This window comes from Trachemys scripta, chromosome 9 (assembly GCF_013100865.1).
Source record: "Trachemys scripta elegans isolate TJP31775 chromosome 9, CAS_Tse_1.0, whole genome shotgun sequence".
In the NCBI taxonomy this organism is placed as follows: domain Eukaryota; kingdom Metazoa; phylum Chordata; order Testudines; family Emydidae; genus Trachemys; species Trachemys scripta.
This window is the reverse complement of record NC_048306.1, coordinates 88,990,998-89,016,051: the sequence shown is the minus strand read 5'-3', so window position 1 is coordinate 89,016,051 and position 25,054 is coordinate 88,990,998. Positions and strand designations below refer to the sequence as shown.

Here is a 25,054-nt window from a genome sequence, read left to right as displayed (position 1 = left end):
GGTAGATAGGGGCTGTGTGTGGGCAGGGGGATAGCTCAGGGTGCAGGGAGAGGGGTAGCTAGGGACTATATGGGCAGGGGGGTACCTCAGGGTGCAGGGAGAGTGTAGCTCAGGGTGCAGGGATGAGGGTAGCTAGGGGCTGTGTGCTGGGAGGGTGTGACAGGTTGGATCACAGAAACCCCCTTAGGAGCTGCCACCCGATTTGCAAAGACTACCCCTGCTTCTGTTTTCCCTGCCAGCTCAGGACTCCAGCACCCTGTCTTGCTGAGCCAGACACTCCCGTCTGCCCCAACACAGACCCAGGGTTTGAATCACTTGCCCCAAAGCTGCAAGTTTACCTGAAAACAGCTCACAGAAGTGTGCTTGTCTTTAGCACTCAGATGCCCAACTCCCAATGGGATCTAAATCCAGATAAATCCGATTTACCCTGCATAAAGCTTATGCAGGGCAAACTCATAAATTGTTCGCCCTCTATAACACTGATAGAGAGATATGCACAGCTGTTTGCTCCCCCAGGTATTAATACATACTCTGAGTAAATTACTAAATAAAAAGTGATTTTATTAAATACAGACAGTAGGATTTAAGTGGTTCCAAGTAGTAACAGACAGAACAAAGTAAGTCACCAAGCAAAATAAAATAAAATGCGCTAATCTATGCCTAATCAAACTAAATACAGATAATCTCACCCTCAGAGATGCTTCGGTAAGTTTTTTCTCAGACTGGACACCTTCCAGGCCTGGGCACAATTCTTTCCCCTGGTACAGCTCTTGTTGCAGCTCAGGTGATAGCTAGGGGATTCTTCATGATGGCTCCTCTCCCCTTTGTGTTCTCTTCCACCCCTTTATATATCTTTTGCATAAGGCGGGAACCCTTTGTCCCTCTGGGTTTCCACCCCCCCTCACTGGAAAAGCACCAGGTTAAAGATGGATTCCAGTTCAGGTGACATGATCACATGTCACTGCAAGACTTCATTACTCACTTGCCAGCACACACATACACAGGAAGACTCACAGGTAAATACAGCTATCTGCAGACAATGGTCCTGGTTAATGGGAGTCATCAAGATTCCAAGCCATCATTAATGGCCCACACTTTACATAATGACAATAGGCCCTCAGAGTTATGTTTTATATTTCTAGTTTTAGATACAAGAGTGGTACATTTCTACAAATAGGATGATCACACTCAGTAGATTATAAACTTTGTAATGATACCTAACAAGAAACCTTTTGCATGAAGCATATGCCAGTTACATTATATTCACTTATCATATTTTTATAAAACCATATAGACTGCACAACGTCACAGAGGGCTCCCCTGCAGTGCCGGGTTTACAATGGCACCAGTGGCACCATGGAACTGGGCCCATGCTCAGAAGGGGCCCTGGCCTGCTCTGCTTGCACTGCGCCCTGAGACCCTGCCAGCCCACTGACTCCCTTGCCACCTCGCCCACCACTTCCTCCTCTCGGCCAGCCGAGGGCTCCTCTCCACCTCCTGGCCCCTCCCACTGGCTTCTCTCTGCCTCCTGGCCAGATCCCAGTGCACCTCCAGCTCCGGGCAGTCTCTGCTTCCCATCACCTGGGGGGCCCCACCTATCTCCCCGGAGTTGAGCCGCCTGGGACTGATGCAGAAGCCTGGCCAGTCTCAGCCAGTTGCAGAGGGAGGGTGGGGGGCTTGGCTGGGCCCCTCCAGGCAAGTGGGTCCTGAGGGAGCCCGGACCGGGCAGTGCTTTAACATTGCCAATGAAGACGTGCCCCCAGTGGTTGGAAGCTGAAGCTAGATAAATTCAGACTAGAAATGAGGCTCAATTTGTAACAGTGAGGACAGTTAACCACTGGAACAACTTATCAAGGGACGTGGATTGATCGCTTTCCAGTCAAAATTAGGTATCTTTCTAAAAGATACGCTATAGCTAGCAGAAGTTATGGGGCTGATGCAAAATCACTAGGTGAGGTTCTGTGGTTTGTGTTGTGCACAGGGCCGGCTCCAGGCACCAGCCCACCAAGCATGTGCTTGGGGCAGCGCCTGGAGGGGGGCGGCGCGGCGGGGCGCTCCGGCCCGAGAGCGGGGCCGCGACTGGGCTCGCCGCTCTCCCCGCAGTGCTCCGGCCGCCGGGGAGAGCGGAGCCGCAGCGGGCTCGCCGCCCTCCCCCCGGCGCTCCCTAGGGCGGCAAAAAAGCCAGAGCCGGCCCTGGTTGTGCAGGAGGTCGGACTAGATGATCATAAATTATGGAGCCTTCTGGCCTTAAAATCTCAAAATATGTGAGAACCATGGCCAGCATTTCTTGTTTTGTTGCCACCAGGTGGTGCTGGTGATTTCTTCTTCAGCCGGTGCTAAGCAGACTTCTTGTAAAGTGACTAGTACATGAAAGAAACAGTGTGTTCTTTATTGCTTGTTTATGATATATGGACTTTTTTTTTTCCTCCACGTATTTTATACATGATCAATTCAAGTCTTACCTACTCTTATGGGGATAGAGGCAGTAGTAAAATAATGACATCACAAATTGAGACAATGAAAATGGAACAATTAAGATTAGAAGTCACTTTGAGTCAGGTCGTTCAAACCCTTTTTGTTTAACTCTTATTTAACTCAAGTGCCTAGCAGACACTTGAGAGTAATGATGTCTATTAAAGTATCAGCTCCCTCAGCTTTTCAGTCACTGGGGGAGAGCTCACAAATCTTCCTCTTCATCATCATCATCATCATCATCATAATTAATAAAAAGAGTGAGACACCGCCCCTCCCCCACAAGAGGTCCCCAACACCATGAGGCAAGATCAGACTTGATGTTCCTGATATGCCTAAAGGTGAAACTCAAGCAGAGGGGAAAAAAAGAAAAAAAAAAAAACCACACCCCCAACATTGCAGGCCTTCTTCAAACATGATAAAGAAACAGAAAAGGGTGCAAACTCAATTTAAAAAAAAATCTTTGCATGCCACCTCTAAGGCCTTGTCTACACACATGAGTTACTATAGTTAAAGTGATACAACTCCCCTAGTGTGGACACAGTTAGTTATATTGATATAAAGGTGTCTTATACTGGTATCGCTTGTTGTTCCCATATGGGAATATGCCATACTGGTGTAAGGCACCTTCATAACAGTATAACTGCTTCAGCATTAGGGGTTTCAGCCATATAACTGTATTGGGAACCCCCGCCCTTTTGCCCTCCAATTCACATAGTTATACCATGGCCCATGATGCCAGCCTCCAATATCCTCTTGTTACATTTTCCAACAAGCATCTTTGTGCTTTCTCCTATGCTCCCCTGCCCCCATGGTCAGGAGGTGCTCCCCATCAACATCCACAAAGCTACCGCATTATCATCCTTCAGATAGTGGCTGCTTTTGTGCAGAGACGACTGACCAATATTGTCTCATTGTTTTCTTGTATGCCCACGTCTGAATATATCTATCTGTTATCTCTTGTGTTACACTTAGATTGTAAGCCCTCGGGGCAGGGACCGTCTTTTTATTCTGTTTGTACAGTACCTAGCACAATTGGATCCTGGTAGATGACTAGGGCTCCTAAGTGCTATGGTAAAACAAATAACAAATAATAATATCGGTCCAAAAATGTGTCTAGACCAAGCATGGGTCAGATTCATCCCAACTGTGACTCCATTGAAGTCAGTGAGGAATCTGGCAATTTTTTTTGTCTTCTCCATATCTACGCTATTTTCCCAGTAATGACTGTGTGGAAAACTCTCTCTCTCAGTTCTCTTCTTCCCGGAGGTTCAATTACAGAATTATAAGAACCTAAGATTAGATGTTCTTGACAGCTCCCAGACTTGAGTTTATGAGCAGGTCCCTGAGCTGCAGATAATAATAGTAACACTTAGCATTTGTATAGAGACATCCATCTAAAATTCTCAAAAGTACTTTAATTGATTAAGCTTCACAACACCCATCTGAGGTCGTTATTACAGACAGGAAGACAGAGAGGCTAAATGACTTGCCCAATCAGTCAGTGTTGAGATGGCGAATTAGAACCCACTTCCACTGACTCCCAGTCCGTATTATTAATTTGTATTATAACATCACCCAGAAGTCCTATTTAGACTGGAGCTTCATGGTGGTAGGCCTTATCTAAACTCATAGTAAAAGACAATGCCTACCCCAAAGATTTTTGTCTACTGGGCTCTGATCCAGACAACATTGCCTCCTGCCAAAGGGAGCAGAGATGTATTGCTGCTTGTGTACAATGTCTGTGTTGTAAGGAAATCATTTGAGGGGCCTTTGGAAAATCTGTTCTGTGATCAAGACCTATGTGTGTGCCTCTCTTTCTCATATGCACAGGCTTTCGCCTGATGGGAGGCATTAGTCAATGGAAAATTTAAAAGAGAAGAAAAAAAAATTAATCAGCGAAAATAAAAAGTTATACTAATACCCATCCTTTGCACTTACAGAATACAGCATCTTCGATGCAAGTGTGACCCTCAGGCAATGCTTCCACACCAGGAAATCAAAGTGCTGTATGTTAAATAAACTTCGCGCTGCCCTGTGCTGTAGGTAAGTGTTGATGTATATGGAAGGTTACACAGAGGTTCAGGGACTTGCCAGAGATCACAGATTACATCAGGGAGACAAGGTGGGTGACGTAATATCTTTTATTGGACCAACATCTATTGGTGAGAGAGACAAGCTTTTGAGCCTCACAAAGGGCTTGGCTACACTCGGGACTTCACAGCGCTGCCACGGCACCGCTGCTGCGGCAGCGCTGTGAAGTGCGAAGGTAGTCGCGCCGCCAGCGCTGCGAGAGAGCTCTCACAGCACTGTATGTACTCCACCTCTCCGAGGGGAATAGCTTGCACCGCTGCGAGCGAGCGTGCAGCGCTGCAGGCACTGATTACACTGGCACTTTACAGCGCTGTACTCGCGCTCAGGGGTGTGTTTTTTCACACCCCTGAGCGCAGCAAGTTGCAGCGCTGTACAGCGCCAGTGTAGCCGTAGCCAAAGCTGTTCTTTAGGTCTGGGAAAGGTACTCCGGCGTCACAGCTAAATGCAAGGTGGGGACAGATTGTTTAGTGTACAGTTAGCACATATTGTAAGGGACCATTCAAGGCGGAGTGTTCCTTTAACACCTCTGCAGTCATAAGACAAAAAAAGGGGGTTACAGATTGTTGTAATAAACCATAAATCCAGTGTCTCTGTTCAGTCCATGATTTTTAGTGTCTAGCCGAGTGATTAATTTAAGCTCCCAGACTCATCTTTTCAAAGTGTTGTGTAGGTTTCCCCTGAGGATGAGGACTGACAGGTCAGATATAGAGTGATCACATGCACCACAGGAGTTTTATTTTTTATCATTTGCCTTTGTGAGTTCATTCAAGAGCATAGCGATTGTCTGGTTTCACCCACATAATTGTTGTTGGGGCATTTAGTGCACTGGATGCATTTAGCTGTGATGCTTGGAGTACTTTTCCCAGGTAGCGTTGCCAACTCTCCAGGATTGTCCTGGAGTTTCCAGGAATTAAAGATTAAGCTTTAATTAAAGATTATGTCATGTAACAAAACCTCCAGGAATACGTCCAAACAAAATTGGCAACCCTATTCCCAGACCTGAAGAAGAGCTCTCTATGGCTCAAAAGTTTGTCTCTCTCACCAAGAGGAGCTGGTCCAATAAAAGACATTACCTCATCCACCTGGTCTCTCTAATATCTTGGGACTGACTTAGCTATAATTACATTGCATAGAGACTAAATCAGGACCAGGGATGGGAATAGAAAACAAAAGTTCTGACTTGCTGGCCCGTGTTTTAGCCACTAGACGCACTGTCTGCCTTCAAAATCACGAACTGAAAAAGGACCGATGCCAAGTATCCATTTGAAGATTTACATCCGAGAAAGGGAATGTCGTGGGAACTCCAACAAGGCATTAATGGGCATGCGCACAACCTTGCATCTTCTTGGAGAAGAGAATGATGGGTGTAAAATATGCTCTGTTCCGCTGCCTGATAGAGCTCTCAGCAGTGCCAGCCTATTGATCTAAAATGTTTGTTTCCCCTTGCTGCTGGTTCCTCAGTAATCATTCTTTCTGCCAAAATAAACTAGACTTAATAGGAGAGAAGACAAACATGTATTAGCTGAGCTAAAGCTCATGAGCTTGGAAGGATTTGCCAGAACTCGGTTAGCAGCTCCAATAGAAGTAAGGAAATTGAAATTAACTCTTGGGTAAAATTAAGAAGCAAGTAGCTTAAGTGCTGGATGGTCCATGAAGTTGGACTGATTTCCATCTCTGTTTCCAGAGTGTCCCCTCCTGCACAAGAGCATGCAGAGGGGAACAAAGTAATGGGGAAATGCCACAGCTCCATTGGAGGAAGAAGCCACTTGTTCTCCTATCCCCATCCCAGTTCATGGTCCTGGCAAGCATGTGGCATGAGCAAAGGCAGAACTCAAATGGACAGCTGGGGCCAGGAATCCAAGCCCACAGATCACAGGCAGCTACTCTGAGGGACTATCCTGCAACCCCTTTCCACCCAAGGCAGCATGGCTGGTGCATTAGCATGCAGTGTCATTGGCTCATTGCCCAGTGCTGCGCTCTGTGACACTGCAGCTTTCCCTGCAGACTGGTTTATGTGCAGTGTAGCATGACTTCCCCTCCCCAGCTCTGGCCCTATCTGCTTCTTGCAGAGGAGGCAAGGTGATGTCATAGATGTGGTTAGGGTGACCAGACAGCAAATGTGAAAAATCTGGACAGGGGGTGGTGGGTAATAGGAGCCTATATAAGAAAAAGACCCAAAAATCGGGACTGTCCCTATAAAATTGGGACATCTGGTCACCCTAGATGGGGTGCAGCATTCTGCACAACTACTTTTCTTTTCCATAGGGTTCCATCATGATTTCCATCCCAGATTTGTGCCCCTCCTTGCTGCAGATCGGTAGGAGCCTCTGGACTCCTGAACCCCATCTACACTGGTCCAAGAATCAAGCTTGCTGAATCACTTTAAATCACAGCTTGCAGTGTTTACAGGCTAACTCAGTTTAAAACCAGTGGGGCTGACTGGTGTGAACTGAGACAAGCAATGTTTAAAACCAGTTGGGAAGCCCAGTCTAGGTTTTCAAACTTGGTTTTAAATGCCAGCTGGACTTATCCACACTGGCTAAACAAACCATGTTTAAACCAAGTTAGACTAAATGCACATGACCCAGTTCAGCTAACATGATTTGATACTTGTTGTAAATGGAACTTTTATTGGTAATTTGGATCTTGTTCAGGGGCTGGACTCTAAGCTCACTTACATCACTGAAGTAGGTGAAGTTACTCTGGATTTACCTCAGTAGAACAAAGGTCAGAGTCTGTTCCCAAATTGTTTTTATGTGATGCAAGTGTGAGGGTCATAATTTAGTTCCTATCAGACAAGTGTTTCCTTCTAAAAAAACACAACCCCTTACAGCAATCTCAGCAAAGAGACAGGCATGAAGATTGAATTACAGTATCCATTTCTCTTATGCTGCATTTACATGGGCAAGGTTCAGACTCATGAGTCTCCTGTAGGGCAGGTGCAGTGAAGCTGTAGTAGTAGACGACAGGTTTTAGGCATTTTTACTGGGACTATTCTGTGTTTGTACAGTACCTAGCACAGTAGGGTCCTGGTCCATGACTAAGGTTCTGTGGTAATACAAATAATTAATAATAATAACAACGTGTAGAGAGGGTTTTTGTTTCCCTGACTGTCAGTTCAGAGCCTTATTAAGTACTAAAATACTGTCTGTCTGTCTCTCTCAAAGAAATCTGCTACTCTGCATGTTAAAAAGGGCTTTGGGAATGTGCACATGAAATTATCTGACTAGTTCAACATTTGGAGACTAGCGCTACTCAGAGCTGACCCAAATATGACCATAGCTATTAGCTTGTGATATACTAATAACATCATGTGTATTTCACTCAATGTGAACTTGCATGGCTTTCTCTCCCTTCCCTCAATCAAATATACTTATTTCTTGGCTGCAGTAGCTGGAAAACTGACTTTCCCTTGTGGTTTATATGAGGAGAGGACAAAGGAGAAAATTGTTCCCTTCTGTCAGGGCCAAATTCTCCTCTGAGTTACACCACTTAAGTCTGAAGTAAAGTAACTTGAGTCGGTACGGTTACACAGGTATCAATGTGGAATAACTAAGAGCAAATTTTGTCCCTAAACATTCACCATTTGTTGCATGTTTGGCTGTAATAATAAGTACATAAAAATAAAAATGTAGCAGAAATCATTAGCTCGCTCTGCCTCTGGCTTTTCCCCTCCCTCTCTCTGTTTCCCAATATTCTATTTAACATATGGGGAGTGGTTTTCACTTTATTTGCAATGCTCATAGGCTAAAGTAACTTGTGGGTTGGGCATGCCTTAATTTGCCTTTAGGGAGTCAGCCTGAATACTTGAACTGAAGCACTTAGGAAGACGCAGCTTTTTCTGTCTGTGCAGAGTTCTGTGTGGTTATTTTTCTTATAGTAGCATTCTGCTGGATATTCACTTAATAGGAAAGGAGGGTTTTCATTTTAAAAGCATCATGAGGCACCTACTTTCACAGGGGCACAAGGTTAGTAAAGAAAGATTTGAAGTTATTCACGGATTGCCAAACGTCATTTTCTTTCATTGTATTTATTGCCAAGCTAACATGGAACAGCTGATAGAGTAATGCTGTCAGATCATTGCTTTATGTCTGAGGGGGCTGGGAGGGGGCAGCAATTTTAGAATTTTTCAGAAAGAAAAGGAAAAATACTTAAAAGTGTGATGGCACTTTTCAAATTAATACATTGATTGGATATTGCCTTTTTTTAGCTGTGTAGAAGCTGGGAAGCCAAGTTCAAAGGTATCGCCCTTGTCTAGACAATACACGTCTAGACTGACTTTTCTTTGTAACCTTCCATACTTTAAATGTGGTATGACTGACTTTTTGTCTGTGATGCTGAGTGCCCCGCTCTCACTGACGTCAAAATGGAAGCTGTGGGTGTTTTTCATTCCCTAAAAATTATTACTGTCTTAATAGTTTCAAACAGTGCAATATTTTGATGTGAACTTGAGCATCTCCTAGAGATGTCCTGTACATTGAATTAGGTGTGTGCTGCCCTTTGGCCAGCATAGTTTCAGAGACAGTGAAACAGTCATTTAGCATTATCTCTTTGGACATCTGCCAGCTCAGAATATTGGGTAAAAGTGGGCATTTCTTTGACACATTTGAGCAACCACTGCTGCTCAACTAAGGACCTGAAGGAAGAACAGTTTGACTAGTCAGAAGTTGAGGTTTCTTTGCCTGTTTATATTACTGTTCCTTTGCTTGATGTGAGTTTAAGATGCTCTGTCTCCAGAATTGGAGCCTGATCTTGGAAGGTGCTAAGCATTAAACACTAAGCATAAATGCTGCCCAAATTCAGACCTACTGCAACTCCATTGACTTCAGGGGAGTTGTTACATCTTTTTTTCCCCCCAGGGCTGAATTTGGCTGATCATACATAACAAGAATATATGTATTATGTGTTAGTATCTACAGATCCTGCTCCTAATTGCACCAGTGCAACCTTATTGAAGTCATTTAGGTTACATAGAAGTATCTGTGTGTAGAGTGAACAGGAGTACTTGTGGCACCTTAGAGACTAACAAATTTATTAGAGCATAAGCTTTCGTGGACTATGGCCCACTTCTTCGGATGCATATGTGTGTAGAGTTTGACCCCTTCTGTATTATTATAATCTTATCAAATGAATAGCCCTCAGTAAATAAAACTAAATAAGGAGTACAAATGATAATGGGACCTATTGATAAAAATCAAATCAAAATGTCATTGAGTGACCGATTAAGAATATGTGGAAAGCACCTATTCCTAAGGGTCTTGATTCTCGGTAAGTCATAAGGGTCGGATTTTTCAGGGGCAACTAGGGGGGTTAGGCATCCAGCTCTCACTGAGAGTGAACTCTAGGATGTATAATAGATTTCAAAATCCATCTCATGATCCAAAACCTGTTCAGATATTTGATTTAGTCAAGGTACGTATTTTAAAAGTCCCCATTTCAGGATCCTGGGAAATTATTTATGTGGATGTGTCCCGGCTAATGTTGCTGGACAAGACTGTAATGTAAATTACTTGAGATTTATTGTGCTTAAACTGTTTTTTCATTTCCCAGAAACATGCACTCCTTCCATTAAAGAGACACCTGTAAGTGTGCTGTAGCTAATGGAGTTAGGTCTACACCTACCGTGCTCACAGCTGATGACAGAGCAATTTTTTGCAGTCACAGTTTTGTTCTTTTAAAACTGCTGTGGATGCTCGTTTATGTAAAACACTTTTCTTGTGAAATGATCCACTCTGGCATGAAGCAGAATAGATTATCTGACACAAACATAAAATTTGACTAGCTCTGTAACAGTAACAAAGTGTGAGACATTGTTAACCTAGAGAATTTTATGAAGTTTTCTTTTTTCTCTGAGTGTGTCTACTTTAAGGAAAATAATCATGATTCACAATGGGATTGCCCTCCTCAACCAGGGATTTTTTTTTACAAGTGACTTCACAAAAAAACTAAGAAAATAGGTGCAGTTTGCATATTTTAGCCATCTATTACAAACTGTTGACACATTTTTTCACACAGTTGTTAACTCTGCAGTCTGGGAGAAATGATCTTAAATCAATTAGCAAACCTGCTGGGAATTCAGAAGCATAAGATATGCATTTTGCTGGTATTGCCATAGATTTTTATCGACCCTAAACTTCAGCTTTTTAAAAAAAATTAAAACCGTTTATATTTATTCAAATTTCTAAGAATGTCTTCTCTGCATACATTGAATGAGGGCTGGAAGCAGGGCCGGCGCAACCCATTAGGCGACCTAGGCAATTGCCTAGGGCGCTACAATTTGGGGGGTGGTGACCGCGGCGGTATTTCGGCGGCGGGACCTTCCGCTGCCTCTGTGGGGGGCGGCATTTCGGGGCGGGACCTTCTGCTGCCTAGGGCGGCAGAAAAGCTGGCTGCGCTCCTGGCTGGAAGACACCCCTTTCCAAAAATAGCTTACCTGAGCCCAAAAAACATTGCAATAGTTTAACTTTTTCTATCCTTGTCTCTGGCCTATTATGCTGTCTTCATTGCAAAATGGTGTGTTTTTACATCAAGATAGCTATGTCATTGTAAAACACACCTTTTTTTAAGTGAAGATCCACCCTTAACAAGGTGTGTTTCTAATTCTGTTTAGATAACTCACGTTAAAACAGCAGTGAAGACATGACAACTCACCTTTTAACTCAGGTTAGCACAGGGGTCGGCAACGTTTGGCACGCGGCTCGCCAGGGTAAGCACCTTGACGGGCCGGGCCAGTTTATTTACCTGCTGACGCGGCAGGTTTGGCCGATCGCGGCCCCCACTGGCCGCAGTTTGCCGTTCCGGGCCAATGGGGGCGGCGGGAAGCCGCGACCAGCATATCTCTCGCCCGCGCCGCTTCTCGCCGCCCCCTTTGGCCCGGGACGGCGAACCGCGGCCAGTGGGGACCGCGATCAGCTGAACCTGCCGCGTCAGCAGGTAAATAAACTGGCCCGGCCCGCCAGGGTGCTTACCCTGGCGAGCTGCATGCCAAACATTGCTGACCCCTGGGTTAGCAGCTTGGGTTTAAGCCTTTAGGGCAGGGGTCGGCAGCCTTTCAGAAGTGGGGTGCCGAGTCTTCATTTATTCACTCTAATTTAAGGTTTCGCTTGCCAGTAATACATATATAATATATAACTAAACTGTTGTACATAAAGTAAATAAGGTTTTTAAAATGTTTAAGAAGCTTCATTTAAAATTAAATTAAAATACAGAGCCCCCCAGACTGGTGGCCAGGACCCGGGCAGTGTGAGTGCCACTGAAAATCAGCTCGTGTGCCATGTTTGGCATGCGTGCCATAGGTTGCCTACTCCTGCTTTAGGGGAACATGGCATTGAATTTGTACTGCTAATCTGAGTTAAACCCATTGCCATGTCTTCACTGCTGTTTTATCCTGAGTTAACTAACACAGATTTGCTCACCCGAGTTAAGAGCACACTTGTTATTTGCCTGAGAGTGGGGCTGAGTGCAAATGTGGTGGTCCTAAAACTGAATGGCAGGTGTGTGACATTGCTAAACAAAATGGTCTGATTTCCTCTCTGAGTGTGTTTTTCCTGGACTGTGTAATGTTAGTGTTTGAATGGTCTCACTCTCCTATTTTGCTGCTCTTGTTTTATTGACCATTTTTTTACAACATTTCCCCCTCTTTATTACCTCGCCCTCACAAGTCCTGTTCTGTGGAAACTCACCCCGAGGGGCTGAACATGATTCACTCCTGAGCCATCAAGATGCTCTTGCATGTTGGCTAGAGCTGCAGAGAGGAAGTCACATTTTGGTTTATGTTTTTTCAAAACTTTTGTTGGGCAGATTTTTATTTTTTACATTACCTAAGGGGAGTTCAGGTCTGGTTCAGTTTTCTCTGGAGGGCAGAGCACAGAGAGAGGGATGCTTCAGATAAATGTTTCTGGTTTGGGCCATCATAAGTTCACCATAAGTCATGAGAGAGTGATGTTTGATGATGTGTAAGCAAAACTGAGCTTGATTTTGTTTAGCACAAGAGAAATAGATGGCCCAACGTTGACAACTGCATGATATTTCCAGGAAATTTGTTTATTCTCTTTTCTGCTATCGTGGACTTTGGTTTCATTAATAAAAACAGGTGTCACCACTAGGTGTATGATCACAATACAGTAACTCCTCACTTATCATTGTAGTTATATTCCTGAAAAATGCGACTTTAAGCGAAACGATGTTAAGCAAATCCAATTTCCCCATAAGAATTAATGTAAATGAGGGGGTTAGGTTCCAGGGGAAATTTTTTTCACTAGACAAAAGACTATAATATACACACACACACACACACACACACACACCGTATAAGTTTTTAACAATACTGGTAGACAGTGATGATGATTGTGAAGCTTGGTTGAGGTAGAGGAGTCAGAGAGTGGGATATTTCCCAGGGAATGCCTTACTGCTAAATGATGAACTAGCAATTAGCTGAGCCCTCAAGGGTTAACTCTCTCACTCTTCAAGGCAGCAGGAATGGAGGGAGAGGAGACAGCATCGCAGACAGAGACAGACACACACCGTGTGTGTGTGAGAGAGAGATACGCATTTTCCCTTTAAGTAGCTGACCCTACTCTTAAGTACACTGCCTTGTTAATTAGATCAGCTTGCTGAGACCAGCTGCGACCAGCAAGCTCCCTCCATCCTGAGCCCTGTCGTGTGTCCCCCCCTGCTCTATGGAAGATGGGGTAAGCGGGATGCAGGAGCAGGGAGGAGGGGGACACTCTGACATTAGCCCCCCCTCTTCCTCCCCTCCCCCTCGCACAGCAAGCAGGAGTCTCAGGGAGCAGCTCCAAGGCAGAGGGCAGGAGCAGCACATGGCAGTGGGGGGAGGGACAGCTGAACTGCCCGGCAATTGATAGCTTGGCGGCTGCTGCACAGGGAACTTAGGGGAGTGGGGAGCTGATAGGGGGGCTGCCGGTCCACCCTGGTTCCAAGCCCCCACCAGCTAGCTGCAACTGGCTACTCTTCCTGCAAGCAGTGAACAAAGCAGGCAGCTGCCAAACGACGTTAGAAGGGAGCATTGCACAACTTTAAACGAGCATGTTCCCTAATTGATCAGCAAGGTAACAACATTAACCGGGATGACTTTAAGTGAGGAGTTACTGTACTCACACTCTGCCAACCCTGTGTCCATTTACTTGTAAATGGGATGGGGAAGTGGCCTTGCAGAACTGTGAGGTTGTATGAGACAGTTAGTCCCAATCAGCTGCAGTCCCCATCGACATTTCCCTCAGCTTCTCCTTTGGCCTCTAAACAGAGCCTAGATCTGGATAGCTCTGGCTTCCTGCTGAGCTCCTGGGATCCGTGTGAAGCTGCTAGAATTGTGGGTAGGCCCCTCCGTCCCAGCGGGACAATTGGCTGAAAACCCAGCGAGAGATCTTGTGGAGACTTTTCTCCCTTTCCCCCTTCTGAGTGTTTCTTTGCAGGAAGGGGTAAGTCGGGCCCACTGATCTCTACAGTTTTTACTTGCTTGGACAAAGTGCTGTTGACATCGTCGAGAGTTTACCAAGAAAGGATTGAGTGGACAGTGAGTAAAGATAGCAGGCTTTGGCCTGTGGTTACTTTTTATTAAGTGCCAATGCTATGCTGGGCAAGGCAGGAAAAAAGGCACACGCTGTCCTGGAAAGGTTTACAGTTGAAGAGGGTTCTGAGTGTATCCTCTGCTTCTGCTCCTCATCCACCTTGAACATTCTCTGGGCTTCCTTCCTCTCTCTGCTCAGGCAAGCTGCTCTGCTGCATTGAGTGGGGAAGCAGCAGCAGCAGGAGAACCAGTGAGTGAGAGGAGGAGGGCAAGCACATTTCTCTCCTTCCTCCCACAGTCCCGTACCTTCTGTGCTGAGGGCGGTGTAGCAGCACCGCCCGTTAGTAATATATAAACATATGCATTTGAACAGGAACAGATGCCTATCTGTGATCTTAGTATTGCCAAGTAGTGCCTTAATAGTTCAAAAATTATGAGTTAACCCCCCCCCAAATTATGAGATTGGCTTAAAATCACAAAATTAAAAAAAAATAATAAAAAATATGGAGTTCTTCTTATTTGCCTTCTGGGGTAGGAACCTTTAGAGTTCACACTTTCAAGCTTTCCTCTGCAGCCATTAGGGCCTAGAACCTTTTTGGTATTTTTAAAATGAAAGCTGAGATTCTCACCTAATCACATGATTCCAGGAGCTGGGGATTTAATACCACCAAATATCATAAGACTTGCTGTGAAATCATGAGAGCTGGGAACACTGGATCTATACATTGTTCAATGGTACTATCCCAGGGGTTCCATGTAGTGTCGGGATCATGTCTAAGTCAAACCTGGCTCAGACATATCACTCATCTCAAGAACATGCTGCCCACAGATGCTTTCTAGTTCATTAAAGTCAATAAGCAATATAAATGGAAGATTAGATAATCAAAGCCCAAACCTGTTTTTCATTTGTCAGACAACTCGCCCACTCTAGTATTTTTCAGAGGCACTCTAATCTCTGAGAAAACCATCTGTCTAAACAGGAGTGGAAAGTGACTTCTGTGAGTTTGTCCTTGTGCATGTGTGTTTATGTTTGGTGGATGCATGAGAACAGAAAGCCTCTAAACAATCTGTGAATATTTCTACTTCTCCCGAAGGGAGGAGAATGATGAGACACAGGCAGAAAGATGAATCATTTATGCCTAGAAGAACAAAAACTTGTTATATACAAAATAACTCCATCATTCACATGGGCAAAAGCAGGGAAGGACCCCGCCACCCTAGACATTGTGTTTGAACAAAAATTTGCTAATCTTGAGGTTAAGGACAGGGCAAAGTGATAAAGTAACATAGGAGTAATGCATTATTACTTCTATTATAGTAGTGCCGAAAGGTCCCATTGGGCTAGGCACTGTAATGACATAGAGTAAGGCTATTTCTTCACTGTCAGAAAGGTGTAGGTTTTTATATTAAGATACCTAACTTGAGGTAGCTCTCTCTCTCTCTCTCTCAGGGCAGATCTACACTTAAAACTTTGCATTGATGCAGCTGTACCTATGCGTCTGTGTTTCTGTAGCGCTTAAGTGAAGACTGTAGCGCTTAAGTGAAGAGAGCTCTCCTGTTGGCATAGTTAATCCACCTCCCAAGAGCCGGTGGCTGTGTCGCCGCCGACATAGTGCTGTCTACACAGGGGGTCAGATTGGTATAACCACTCCCCTGAGCAACGTAGATTTTTCACATGCATGTGTCACGTAGTTATACCAACATAGATCTGTCGTGTAGATCAGACCTCAGTGTCTAAACAGAGTTTACAGTGACTCGAGTGTCAGTATAAATGTCGTGGTCCTAAATCTGATAGGTCGGTGTGGCATTGCTAAATTAGACAGTTTGATTTCCTCTGGGTGTGTGTTTCCTGGACTATCTATTCTCTCAGGTTGCTAGCACTTCTGTACGGGCAATAGTTCACACTTTTTTGTTTGTTTTGTTACTTTTGTTTTACTGACCGTTTCCTGCAATATTTTCCCCTCTTTATTACCTTGAGTTGCTGTCTTTCTGTTCTCCTGCATCTACCAAACATAAACACATGTGCACAAGGACAATCCTAGTGAGACAAGGTTCAAGTAGCTTTTACCTTAGTCAAGGTAAACTTGCAAGTGTGGGTGGTAGAGTATTGACCTCGACTAGCTACATTGAGGTAAAAATATCTCCACCTGTGTTTGTCTCTACTAGGATTTTACAGCAGTAGCTAACTTGCATTAGTTACCTTGCTGTAAAAACGCACATTTTTGGTGAAGATATAGCCATGGAGTAAGAGACAGCCCTGAAGAGCCTACAGTCTAAATAAACAAGACACACAAAGGTGTACCAGAGATATAACATACAAGCAGAATTAACAGTGTAAGGGTAATAATCCTATTAATATTTTGCAGAAGGAGGGAACAGGCATCTTTCCATTTCATATGCTGAGAAAGCTGAGTTGTGGTTGTTGCTGGGGGAGAAGATTTTCCCGTCCCAAGAGAGTTTCAAGATTACAAAATTTTTTCCCCATCCTGAAACGAGACAAAAACATCAAAATCTTGAAAGCTTTCATGAACCTATTGTGATGGGTTCGGTCACAGAGACCCCCTTGGGACTATCAGCTGATGTGCTGAAACTACCTCCGAGTCCGTTTTCTTTGCCAGCTTGGGACTTCAGAACCCTGTCTTGTTGAGCCAGACACGCTAGTCTGAGGCAACACAGACCCAGGGTCTGAACCATGCCCCCAAAGCTGCAAACTTAACTGTAAACAGCTCAGCAAGTACTCCTGTCTCCAGCACCCAGACACCCAGCTCCCAATGGGATCCAAACCCTAAATAAATCTGTTTTACTCTGTACATACTGGGTAAACTCATAAATTGTCCCCCATCTATAACACTGATAGAGAGATATGCACAGCTGTTTGCTCCCCCAGATATTAAACATTTACTCTAGGTTAATTAATAAACAAAAAGTGATTTTATTAAGTATAAAAAGTAGGATTTAAGTGGTTCCAAGTAATAACAGACAGAACAAACTAAGTTATCAAGCAAAATAAAACAAAACACGCAAGTCTAAGCCTAATACATTAAGAAACTGAATACAGGTAAATCACACCCTTACAGATGTTCCAATAAGCTTCTTTCACAGACTAGACTTCTTCCTCGTCTGGGCCCAATCCTTTCCCCTGGTACAGTCCTTGTTAGTTCCAGCTCAGGTGGTAACTAGGGGATTTCTCTTGATTGGCAGCCACCTTTTTTCTGTTCCACCCCTTTTATATCTTTGGCACAAAGTGGGAATCCTTCGTCTCTCTCTGGGTTTCCACGCCTCCTTCTCAGTGGAAAAGCACCAGGTTTAAGGTGGATTAGTATCATGTGACATGTTCACATGTCCTGTCAGTCCCGCTCTTTACTTCCAGGGTTGGCCGGCACATATACAGTGGAGGCTTGCAGGTAAACAGACCCATCTACAGTCAATTGTCCTAGTCAATGGGAGCCATCAAGATTCTAAACAACCATTAATGGCCCACACTGCATAATTACAGTAGGACCTCAGAGTTATACTTTATATTCCTAGTTTCAGATACAAGAATGATACATTCATACAAATAGGATGATCACACTTAGTAGATTATAAGCTTTGTAATGATACTTTACAAGAGACCTTTTGCACGAAGCATATTTCAGTTACATTATATTCACACTTATTAGCATATTTCCATAAAACATATGGAGTGCAACATCACACCTATAACTCAAAAAAAAATCTGCACAGGATCAATCAAAAAGTTTTTGTTTCAATGTCAATCTTTTTAAAAAATGTTTTAACTTTTTTCACATCAGCGTCAGCAGAAGGGGAATCAAGCCATTGTTTTCCTGACTTACAACTTTGCTGCTGTAGTGCTCAGAATGTAGATGCTTCCTATATTGATGGAAGTGGTTTTCCCACTGATGTACATAATCCATCTCCCTGACCAGCAGTAACTAGGTTGATGAAAGGATTCTTATGCCGGGGATTAGGTCTGGTTAACTACAATGCTCAGGCGTGTGAAAAAAATCACACCCCTGAGCGACATAGCTAAGTCAGTCTATGTTTTAAGGGCAGACCAGGGCTGAGTGGATCCATATCAAAACATAATGGGCCTGTTTCTTGTTGCTCTGAACCTGATGTTGTTATTTACACCAGTGCAAAGTGGGTATATAATGTTTTACACCTGCTTCACCCTCTCTTCACTGTGGTATAAATGGTTAACACAGGGTGCAGGACAATGGAGGATCAGGCTTGTTTGTACCTAATGTTTCTGCATATACAAAGGATAAAGGAAGTGACTTGGAGACTGAAGGACAGATCTTTATCACAAACCAGCACTGCAGTGCAAGGAAACAAAAGGCACTATCGCTCAACAGATCAGCTCTGTGGCACTCTGTCCAAACCTGTGCAGGTGAATGATTCACCTTATATTTTTCCTGGCCACTGTTTCATGCAGTAACGTGTCTTGAACCAGTCTCACGCTTTCATGCTACAAACCCCATTGGTGAGGCACCTTTATATTTCTCAGTCCTTTTACCTAGGAACATTACTGATGTGTAAAGGATCAGACACCTTAGAGTTGCTCTCCAGATACTTCTCCAAAGTCTCTGAAATGATATCATTTTTGTCCGTTACTCTGAGTCACACAGACGTATTTGTTTCTCAGCCTTTTTTTCTTCCTTTGTGAAATCGAGTCCACTTTTTAATGCTCTCAGTTACTCGTCTCAAATTACACTGTAAACACTTTGGGGCAGTGATTGTCTTTTACCTATGACTTACTACAAGTCGGGCCTATTTCTGATTGAGGCCTCTGGACCCAGGGTACAGAGACCAATATGGTGGTAATAGTAATGCACATTTCTGACAGGGTATAAATAACTTGTGATAGCTGTGACGTTGTGCAGTCTATATGGTTTTATAAAAACATGATAATAAGTGAATATAATGTAACTGGGATAGTTTTATAAAGATTTGATAATAAGTGAATATAATGCAACTGGGATATGCTTCGTGCAAGAGGTCTCTTGTAAGGTATCATTACAAAGCTCATAATCTACTGAGTGTGATCATCCTATTTGTAGAAATGTACCACTCTTGTATCTAAAACTAGAAATATAAAACATAACTCTGAGGGCCTATTGTCATTATGTAACGTGTGGGCCATTAATGATGGTTTGGAATCTTGATGACTCCCATTAACCAGGACCATTGTCTGCAGATGGCTGTGTTTACCTGTTAGTCTTCCTGTATATGTGTGTGCTGGCAAATGGGCAATAAAGTCTTGCAGTGACATGTGATCATGTCACCTGAACTGGAATCCATCTTTAACCTGGTGCTTTTCCAGTGGGGGGGGGGGTGGAAACCCAGAGGGACAAAGGGTTCCCGCCTTATGCAAAAGATATATAAAGGGGTGGAAGAGAACAAGGGGGGAGAGGAGCCATCATGAAGAATCCCCTAGCTATCACCTGAGCTGGAACAAGAGCTGTACCAGGGGAAAGAATTGTGCCCAGGCCTGGAAGGTGTCCAGTCTGAGAAAAACTTACTGAAGCATCTCTGAGGGTGAGATTATTTGTATTTAGTTTGATTAGAAATAGATTTGCGCATTTTATTTTATTTTGCTTGGTGACTTACTTTGTTCTGCCTGTTACCACTTGGAACCACTTAAATCCTACTGTCTGTATTTAATAAAATCACTTTTTATTTAGTAATTTACTCAGAGTATGTATTAATACCTGGGGGAGCAAACAGCTGTGCATATCTCTCTATCAGTGTTACAGAGGGCGAACAATTTATGAGTTGCCCTGCATAAGCTTTATGCAGGGTAAAACGGATTTATTTAGGTTTAGACCCATTGGGAGTTGAGCATCTGAGTGCTAGAGACAAGCACACTTCTGTCAGCTATTTTCAGGTAAACTTGCAGCTTTGGGGCAAGTGATTCAGACCCTGGGTCTGTGTTGGAGCAGACGGGAGTGTCTGGCTCAGCAAGACAGGGTGCTGGAGTCCTGAGCTGGCAGGGAAAACAGGAACAGGGGTAGTCTTGGTACATTGGGTGGCAGCTCCCAAGGGGGTTTCTGTGATCCAACCCATCACAATAGCCTAATCATTTCCATGACAACACATTGTGATGTCAAGTGATCTCACTGTACAAATGAAACGGGGATATTTGGGTTGAGAGAGACTGAGCTTTATTATTGTTCTGGTTCACAAGAAAATAAATAGCTTGTAGAAGCATTTTATTTTGTACAGATGTGCTCTCTTTATTCAACGTTGAAGTCTTTCAGGAAAATATAGTTATGTGGTTCCTTTGGCATGTTTCTATAAAGAATGCAAAACATGCATTGTTTGGTATTTTCTTGAATGCTCAATCAGAGACACTTAACATGTCAGCACTCAGATCTGCCTAGTGAATTGCAACTGTTACCTGTCATGCTTAAAGGGCCATGGAAATAATCTAAACTAGAGAATGCTATCCTGGAGCAGTATGTAACGCTCATACTTGTCATGCAGAAATTTGTCTCTGGTCTTCATCAGTTTTCGGAGTGCTTGATCATGCAATTTTTGCATGGTAAAGATTGCTGGACTGGGCTTTTAAAGGCTATAAAGTTTGAAAATATGAAATCCTATGAAACACATGCTTTTGAAAAGAATATTTAATTTATTATATATCAAAAATCAGTGCTCTAAGGATCAGATCCTAAGTCCATTAAAGTAAATGGAAAGATTCCCACTGACTTCCATGAACTTTGGATCGTTCCCTTACAGTATAACAGATGGTCCATGGCCACTTTGAAATGTTTACTGAGAAAGAAATTCCTGAGATTGGGCCTGATCACGCTGAGTTTTTAATGAGATTGTGGCAATTTGGCCATATCCTTCAGTGGGAAAAGGAGCAAACGAGATGTAGTATCTGAGCCCTAATATATTTTGTTTCCCCCTACCCCCAAGTATTTCTTGTGTATTTGCCGAAATTGCCCATTGAAAGCCGGCTGAGCAGTAATAATCCAAATGGGCACAACAACTGACAAGAAGTAATATTTAATCTGTTGTTATATTATTGGAAGTGTGTAAGTAACCACGTGGCAACAGGGCTAATGGGTTATACATTTAAGTACATTGGCAATATTTATGATGCTCTGGTTTCCTTGATGATATAATAATCTATGTTTTGTTTTAAGGAATCCTAAAAAGATTTCTGCCCGCAATGTCAAGTCAGTGTATTGCATGCTACTTTGCCTAAATCTGCTGGTGTTTAGTTTTATTTAATTAAGAAACAAACAGACACCTATTCTGCCAGCTCTTTCTTTATATAGAACATGATTACCATTTAATAGGCCCGTTTCTGATCTCAGTTGAACAGGTGCAAATCTGAAGCTAATGTGGTCATTCTGGGTTTACACCAATGTAACTGAAATTGGAATCTAACCATTTACGTTTTATAATGGGCTGTTCATCTTTAATTCAGAAAATGCATCTTTAATTCAGAAAATGCATTCATGGGGGGGAGGGATAGCTCAGTGGTTTGAGCATTGGCCTGTTAAACCCAGTGTTGTGAGCTCAATCCTTGAGGGATCTGGGGCAAAATCAGTACTTGGTCCTGCTAGTGAAGGCTGGGGGCTGGACTCAATGACCTTTCAAGGTCCCTTCCAGTTCTAGGAGATGGGATATCTCCATTAATTTATTTATTTAGTTCCTTTCTCTCCCTTAATACCCCTTTTCCCCTCCCCTCCCTTTTTGATATTAACTCTTTCAGTGCCATGGCTCCAGTTAATAAGTCCATAAGTGCCTGTTCTTGTCAACAGTTTGTAATTTCTAATGTAAACCTATGGAGGCTCCCAAATGCCCCTACAATGAATATATTTCTGAGGGCCCCAGAAGGCTATGAAAAAGCCTACAGGACAGCTGTTTTGCTACATGAACCCAGTTTGCAATTCCTTTTGTGCACGTCTTCTAGGATTTCCCGAAACAGATCACATTCCCCAATTCTGCCACCCTCGCTGACACAAGCAACCCCTAATCTTACCAGCAGTCTCCTTAAAGGCAGTGGGAGTACTCCCATGAGCAGGGACTACTTATGTAAGGGTTGGAAGCTCACATCTCAAATTCCATTTTAGGGACAGCTTGGGAGGAAAAACAACAGTTTAGCATCTGGATTCCCAGTTCAAGGGAGCACATATCTAGCCTGGTGGTGCAGGAGCTGCTGCATGTAGGACTCAAGTTGGTGAATAAGTTTTCAGGCATTTGGCTTAGCTACAAGAGGGCACCTATAACTTTAATTTGCTAGAGAAAGAGCAAAATGCAGTGATTCACAGGACTTTACACTACCATTGACCCATGTCAGGAACTGCCAGTGAAATCAGTGGGCAGTCTAGCCACAGAGGGGGAAAGTCCTTGGCCCATAGTTATATTTAGCATGAGCTGCAGGATTGGCCGGTTATCATTATTAGACATGGCCGAGGGTGAGCATGTGATGTGAGAATGCAAAATAACATGTGTGTGTGTTTGTATCCACTGTTGTTTCATATTATTTACTTAGATTGTAGGCTTCTGGGGGCAAGGACTATTTTTTCGTTGTGTGTGTATATAGTGCTGAGCAAATTGGGGCCTCTAGGAATTACTGCTATACAAATAAATAATAAAATGAATGAAAATTGAAAGTTATGGCCTCACATTAAGATATGATTTATTACTAGTAAGTACTTTATGTCAACAGTAGAGCTGAAAAGAGCCTTACAAAGATAAAGTTTGAAAGACTCTGGAGTATCAGTCATAAGTAGGATGATGGTGAATGTAGCAATTTGTTAAGTGAGTTGACCAGAGAGCTAGATTTTTCCAGAACTGAAGTAGATTTCATACTATGTACTGGACTCAGCTGTATTCTCTCTTTTGTTACAAAGGGCTTTAGAACGAACCATGTGTCTGCAACAATAGGAAGGAAGTCAAGAAAATTGAGTACATTTATCATAATAGTAACTCACTATCTTTGGTGTATCGCTTAGAGCATAAGTTCATCAAGGTCATGTGAAGCAGAAGCGCAATGAATATAGCACTTACTTAAGCCAGGGTGTAGCAGTCTGGGAAAATGTAATTTACAGGAGTTGGGGTTCTTTTTTCTTCATATAGGAAGGTTAACAAAATCAACAGGGTGAAGGAGGAAAAAGAATATCCCTAGGTCAGGTCAATGTGACAGCCAGCAGAATAACTGGAGCTCAATTGCCCAATGAACTCAAACAGAGGAGCATGTGGGCAAGGCGCCCCCTTACTCTTCTGCATGGGTTATTTTCTTTGTTGGTTTGTGTGTAGGGAGCGAGTATCTGCACAAGTGTGTATAGGGGTGTGTGGAATGAGCATGCGAGGGTGGGAAGTGGGCAGTTGAGTTGTCTTGATAGACTACCCTTCATAAGGAGCTGAGCTTGATATCTAGTGCCAAATTCAGCCCTGGCGTAAGCAGGTACAGCCTAGTTAAAGGCAGTGGACCAGGACTGAATTTGGCTCTTCTGAGTTATGGGAACTACTGTAATATGTCCAATTATGCCTTAAATCCACTTAAATGCAGTTGGATTCAAATGCCAGATTGGATTCCAGTGCTGTCACTCACCACATAGCACTTGAAATTTAATGCAGAAAATACAACTTGGCAGGTGGCAATCTGTCTGTCTACCCATCCCCAGAACAGTGTGGAATGACACATGAAACTTGAGCTGGTGGCGAAGTGTTCTCCTTTGTAAATGTGAGCATTAAGATCATTAAAATCACACAATGGTTTTGTAAGGTACTTGCCGTTATTTACGATAGACAAGGAAAATCTTAATATTCCAAATGCAACTAAACTAGAGGGTTGCACGCTTTGTTGCTTCTGTAGGCCAAGTGAATAGCGTAGAACAGGGCTCCTTGCATCCCTCCGTTGACCCAAGAAGCTCCCTGTATGCCACTTCTCATTCGCCTCTATTTCAGGGACTCCCTGCAACTCTTCTCACCGCCTCCCCTGCCAGATGCTCTGAATATCCCTCTTGCCTTCCTCCCGCCCCTTGGTAGGCCTTCGTGTGCATTCCCAATCCTCTATACCAGGTTCTCCCAGTCCCCTCTGCCAGAGGTTCTGTGTGCTGCCCCATTCCCTGCACATGGCAGAAACTCTGTGTGCCCTGCCAGTTTCCCCCTCTGCCACCTGCCAGGGGCTCTGTGTGTCCCCCATGTCCTCACCCCCCCCCCATTCTTCTCCCTTCACACCAGGGGTTCAGTGTGCCCTCATTTCAACTTCCCCCCCATGCCAGAGGTGCTGTGCGTACTCCCAATGTCCCACTTTCCCCCCACTTCCCTCTTTCCTGCCACCTTTCTTATTTCTTTTCTTCCTAATTTAGGATCTCAAATATTGAGAGAATGAGCAGAGCTGAGAAAGGGTGTGGGGTTATGCAGGAAGGTGCTAATGGCTGCCTTCAGCTGGATCTTTGATCTGTCCACAGTTACTGAGGTAGTTCAATTGAAGCTGCTGGGTCAGCTACCCAGACTGCAGGAGCTCCAGGTGTCCCCTATTTCCCCCTTCTGGTTTTCCAATTTTCACTGAAATCAATAGGGTTCTGCCTGTTGATGCCTAGAACGTTCCCTGAAATTTTAGAATTGATCAGGCTCAGCATTCAGACGTTATTGCATTATAAACAGACAGACAAACAGAAAAAAAATGCCATGAAGTTGAGCATAGGTCCTTGCTTACCTCCGCCAGTTAAATAAACATAGCTGTTTGGAAGGTGCATGGTCTAAAGATCAAAAGTAACTTTGTAAATTATGTATTTAATTCCTTCCTATTTATCTACAGTTAAATTCTCTCGTCAGAAGCAGCTTTCCAAAATTCCGGACAAATCTGAGGGACTGTCAGCAGCCATTATTAACTGGCGATAAACTGCTGTTCTGCTAAAACAGCCAGCCTCAGATCTGCCTGAGTCTCTTGGAGGATCTCTGAAGAGGAATATGCAGCTTTTAATAAGGCAG

At 43.6% G+C, this 25,054-nt stretch overlaps 1 protein-coding gene across 3 annotated transcripts in view; it reads left to right on the top strand.

The window, feature by feature from the left end:
* PLD1 (phospholipase D1) overlaps positions 1 to 25,054 on the top strand; it is a 123,476-nt gene that overhangs the window by 15,150 nt on the left and 83,272 nt on the right. For 2 of the 3 annotated variants that reach the window (XM_034780858.1, XM_034780861.1), the window contains exon 1: positions 8,374 to 8,534. The gene's annotated coding sequence lies outside the window, so the exon portion shown is untranslated. Of the gene's footprint in view, positions 1 to 4,415; positions 4,519 to 8,373; positions 8,535 to 25,054 lie in introns of those variants that run through there. The other variant, XM_034780859.1, reaches the window with a different exon arrangement.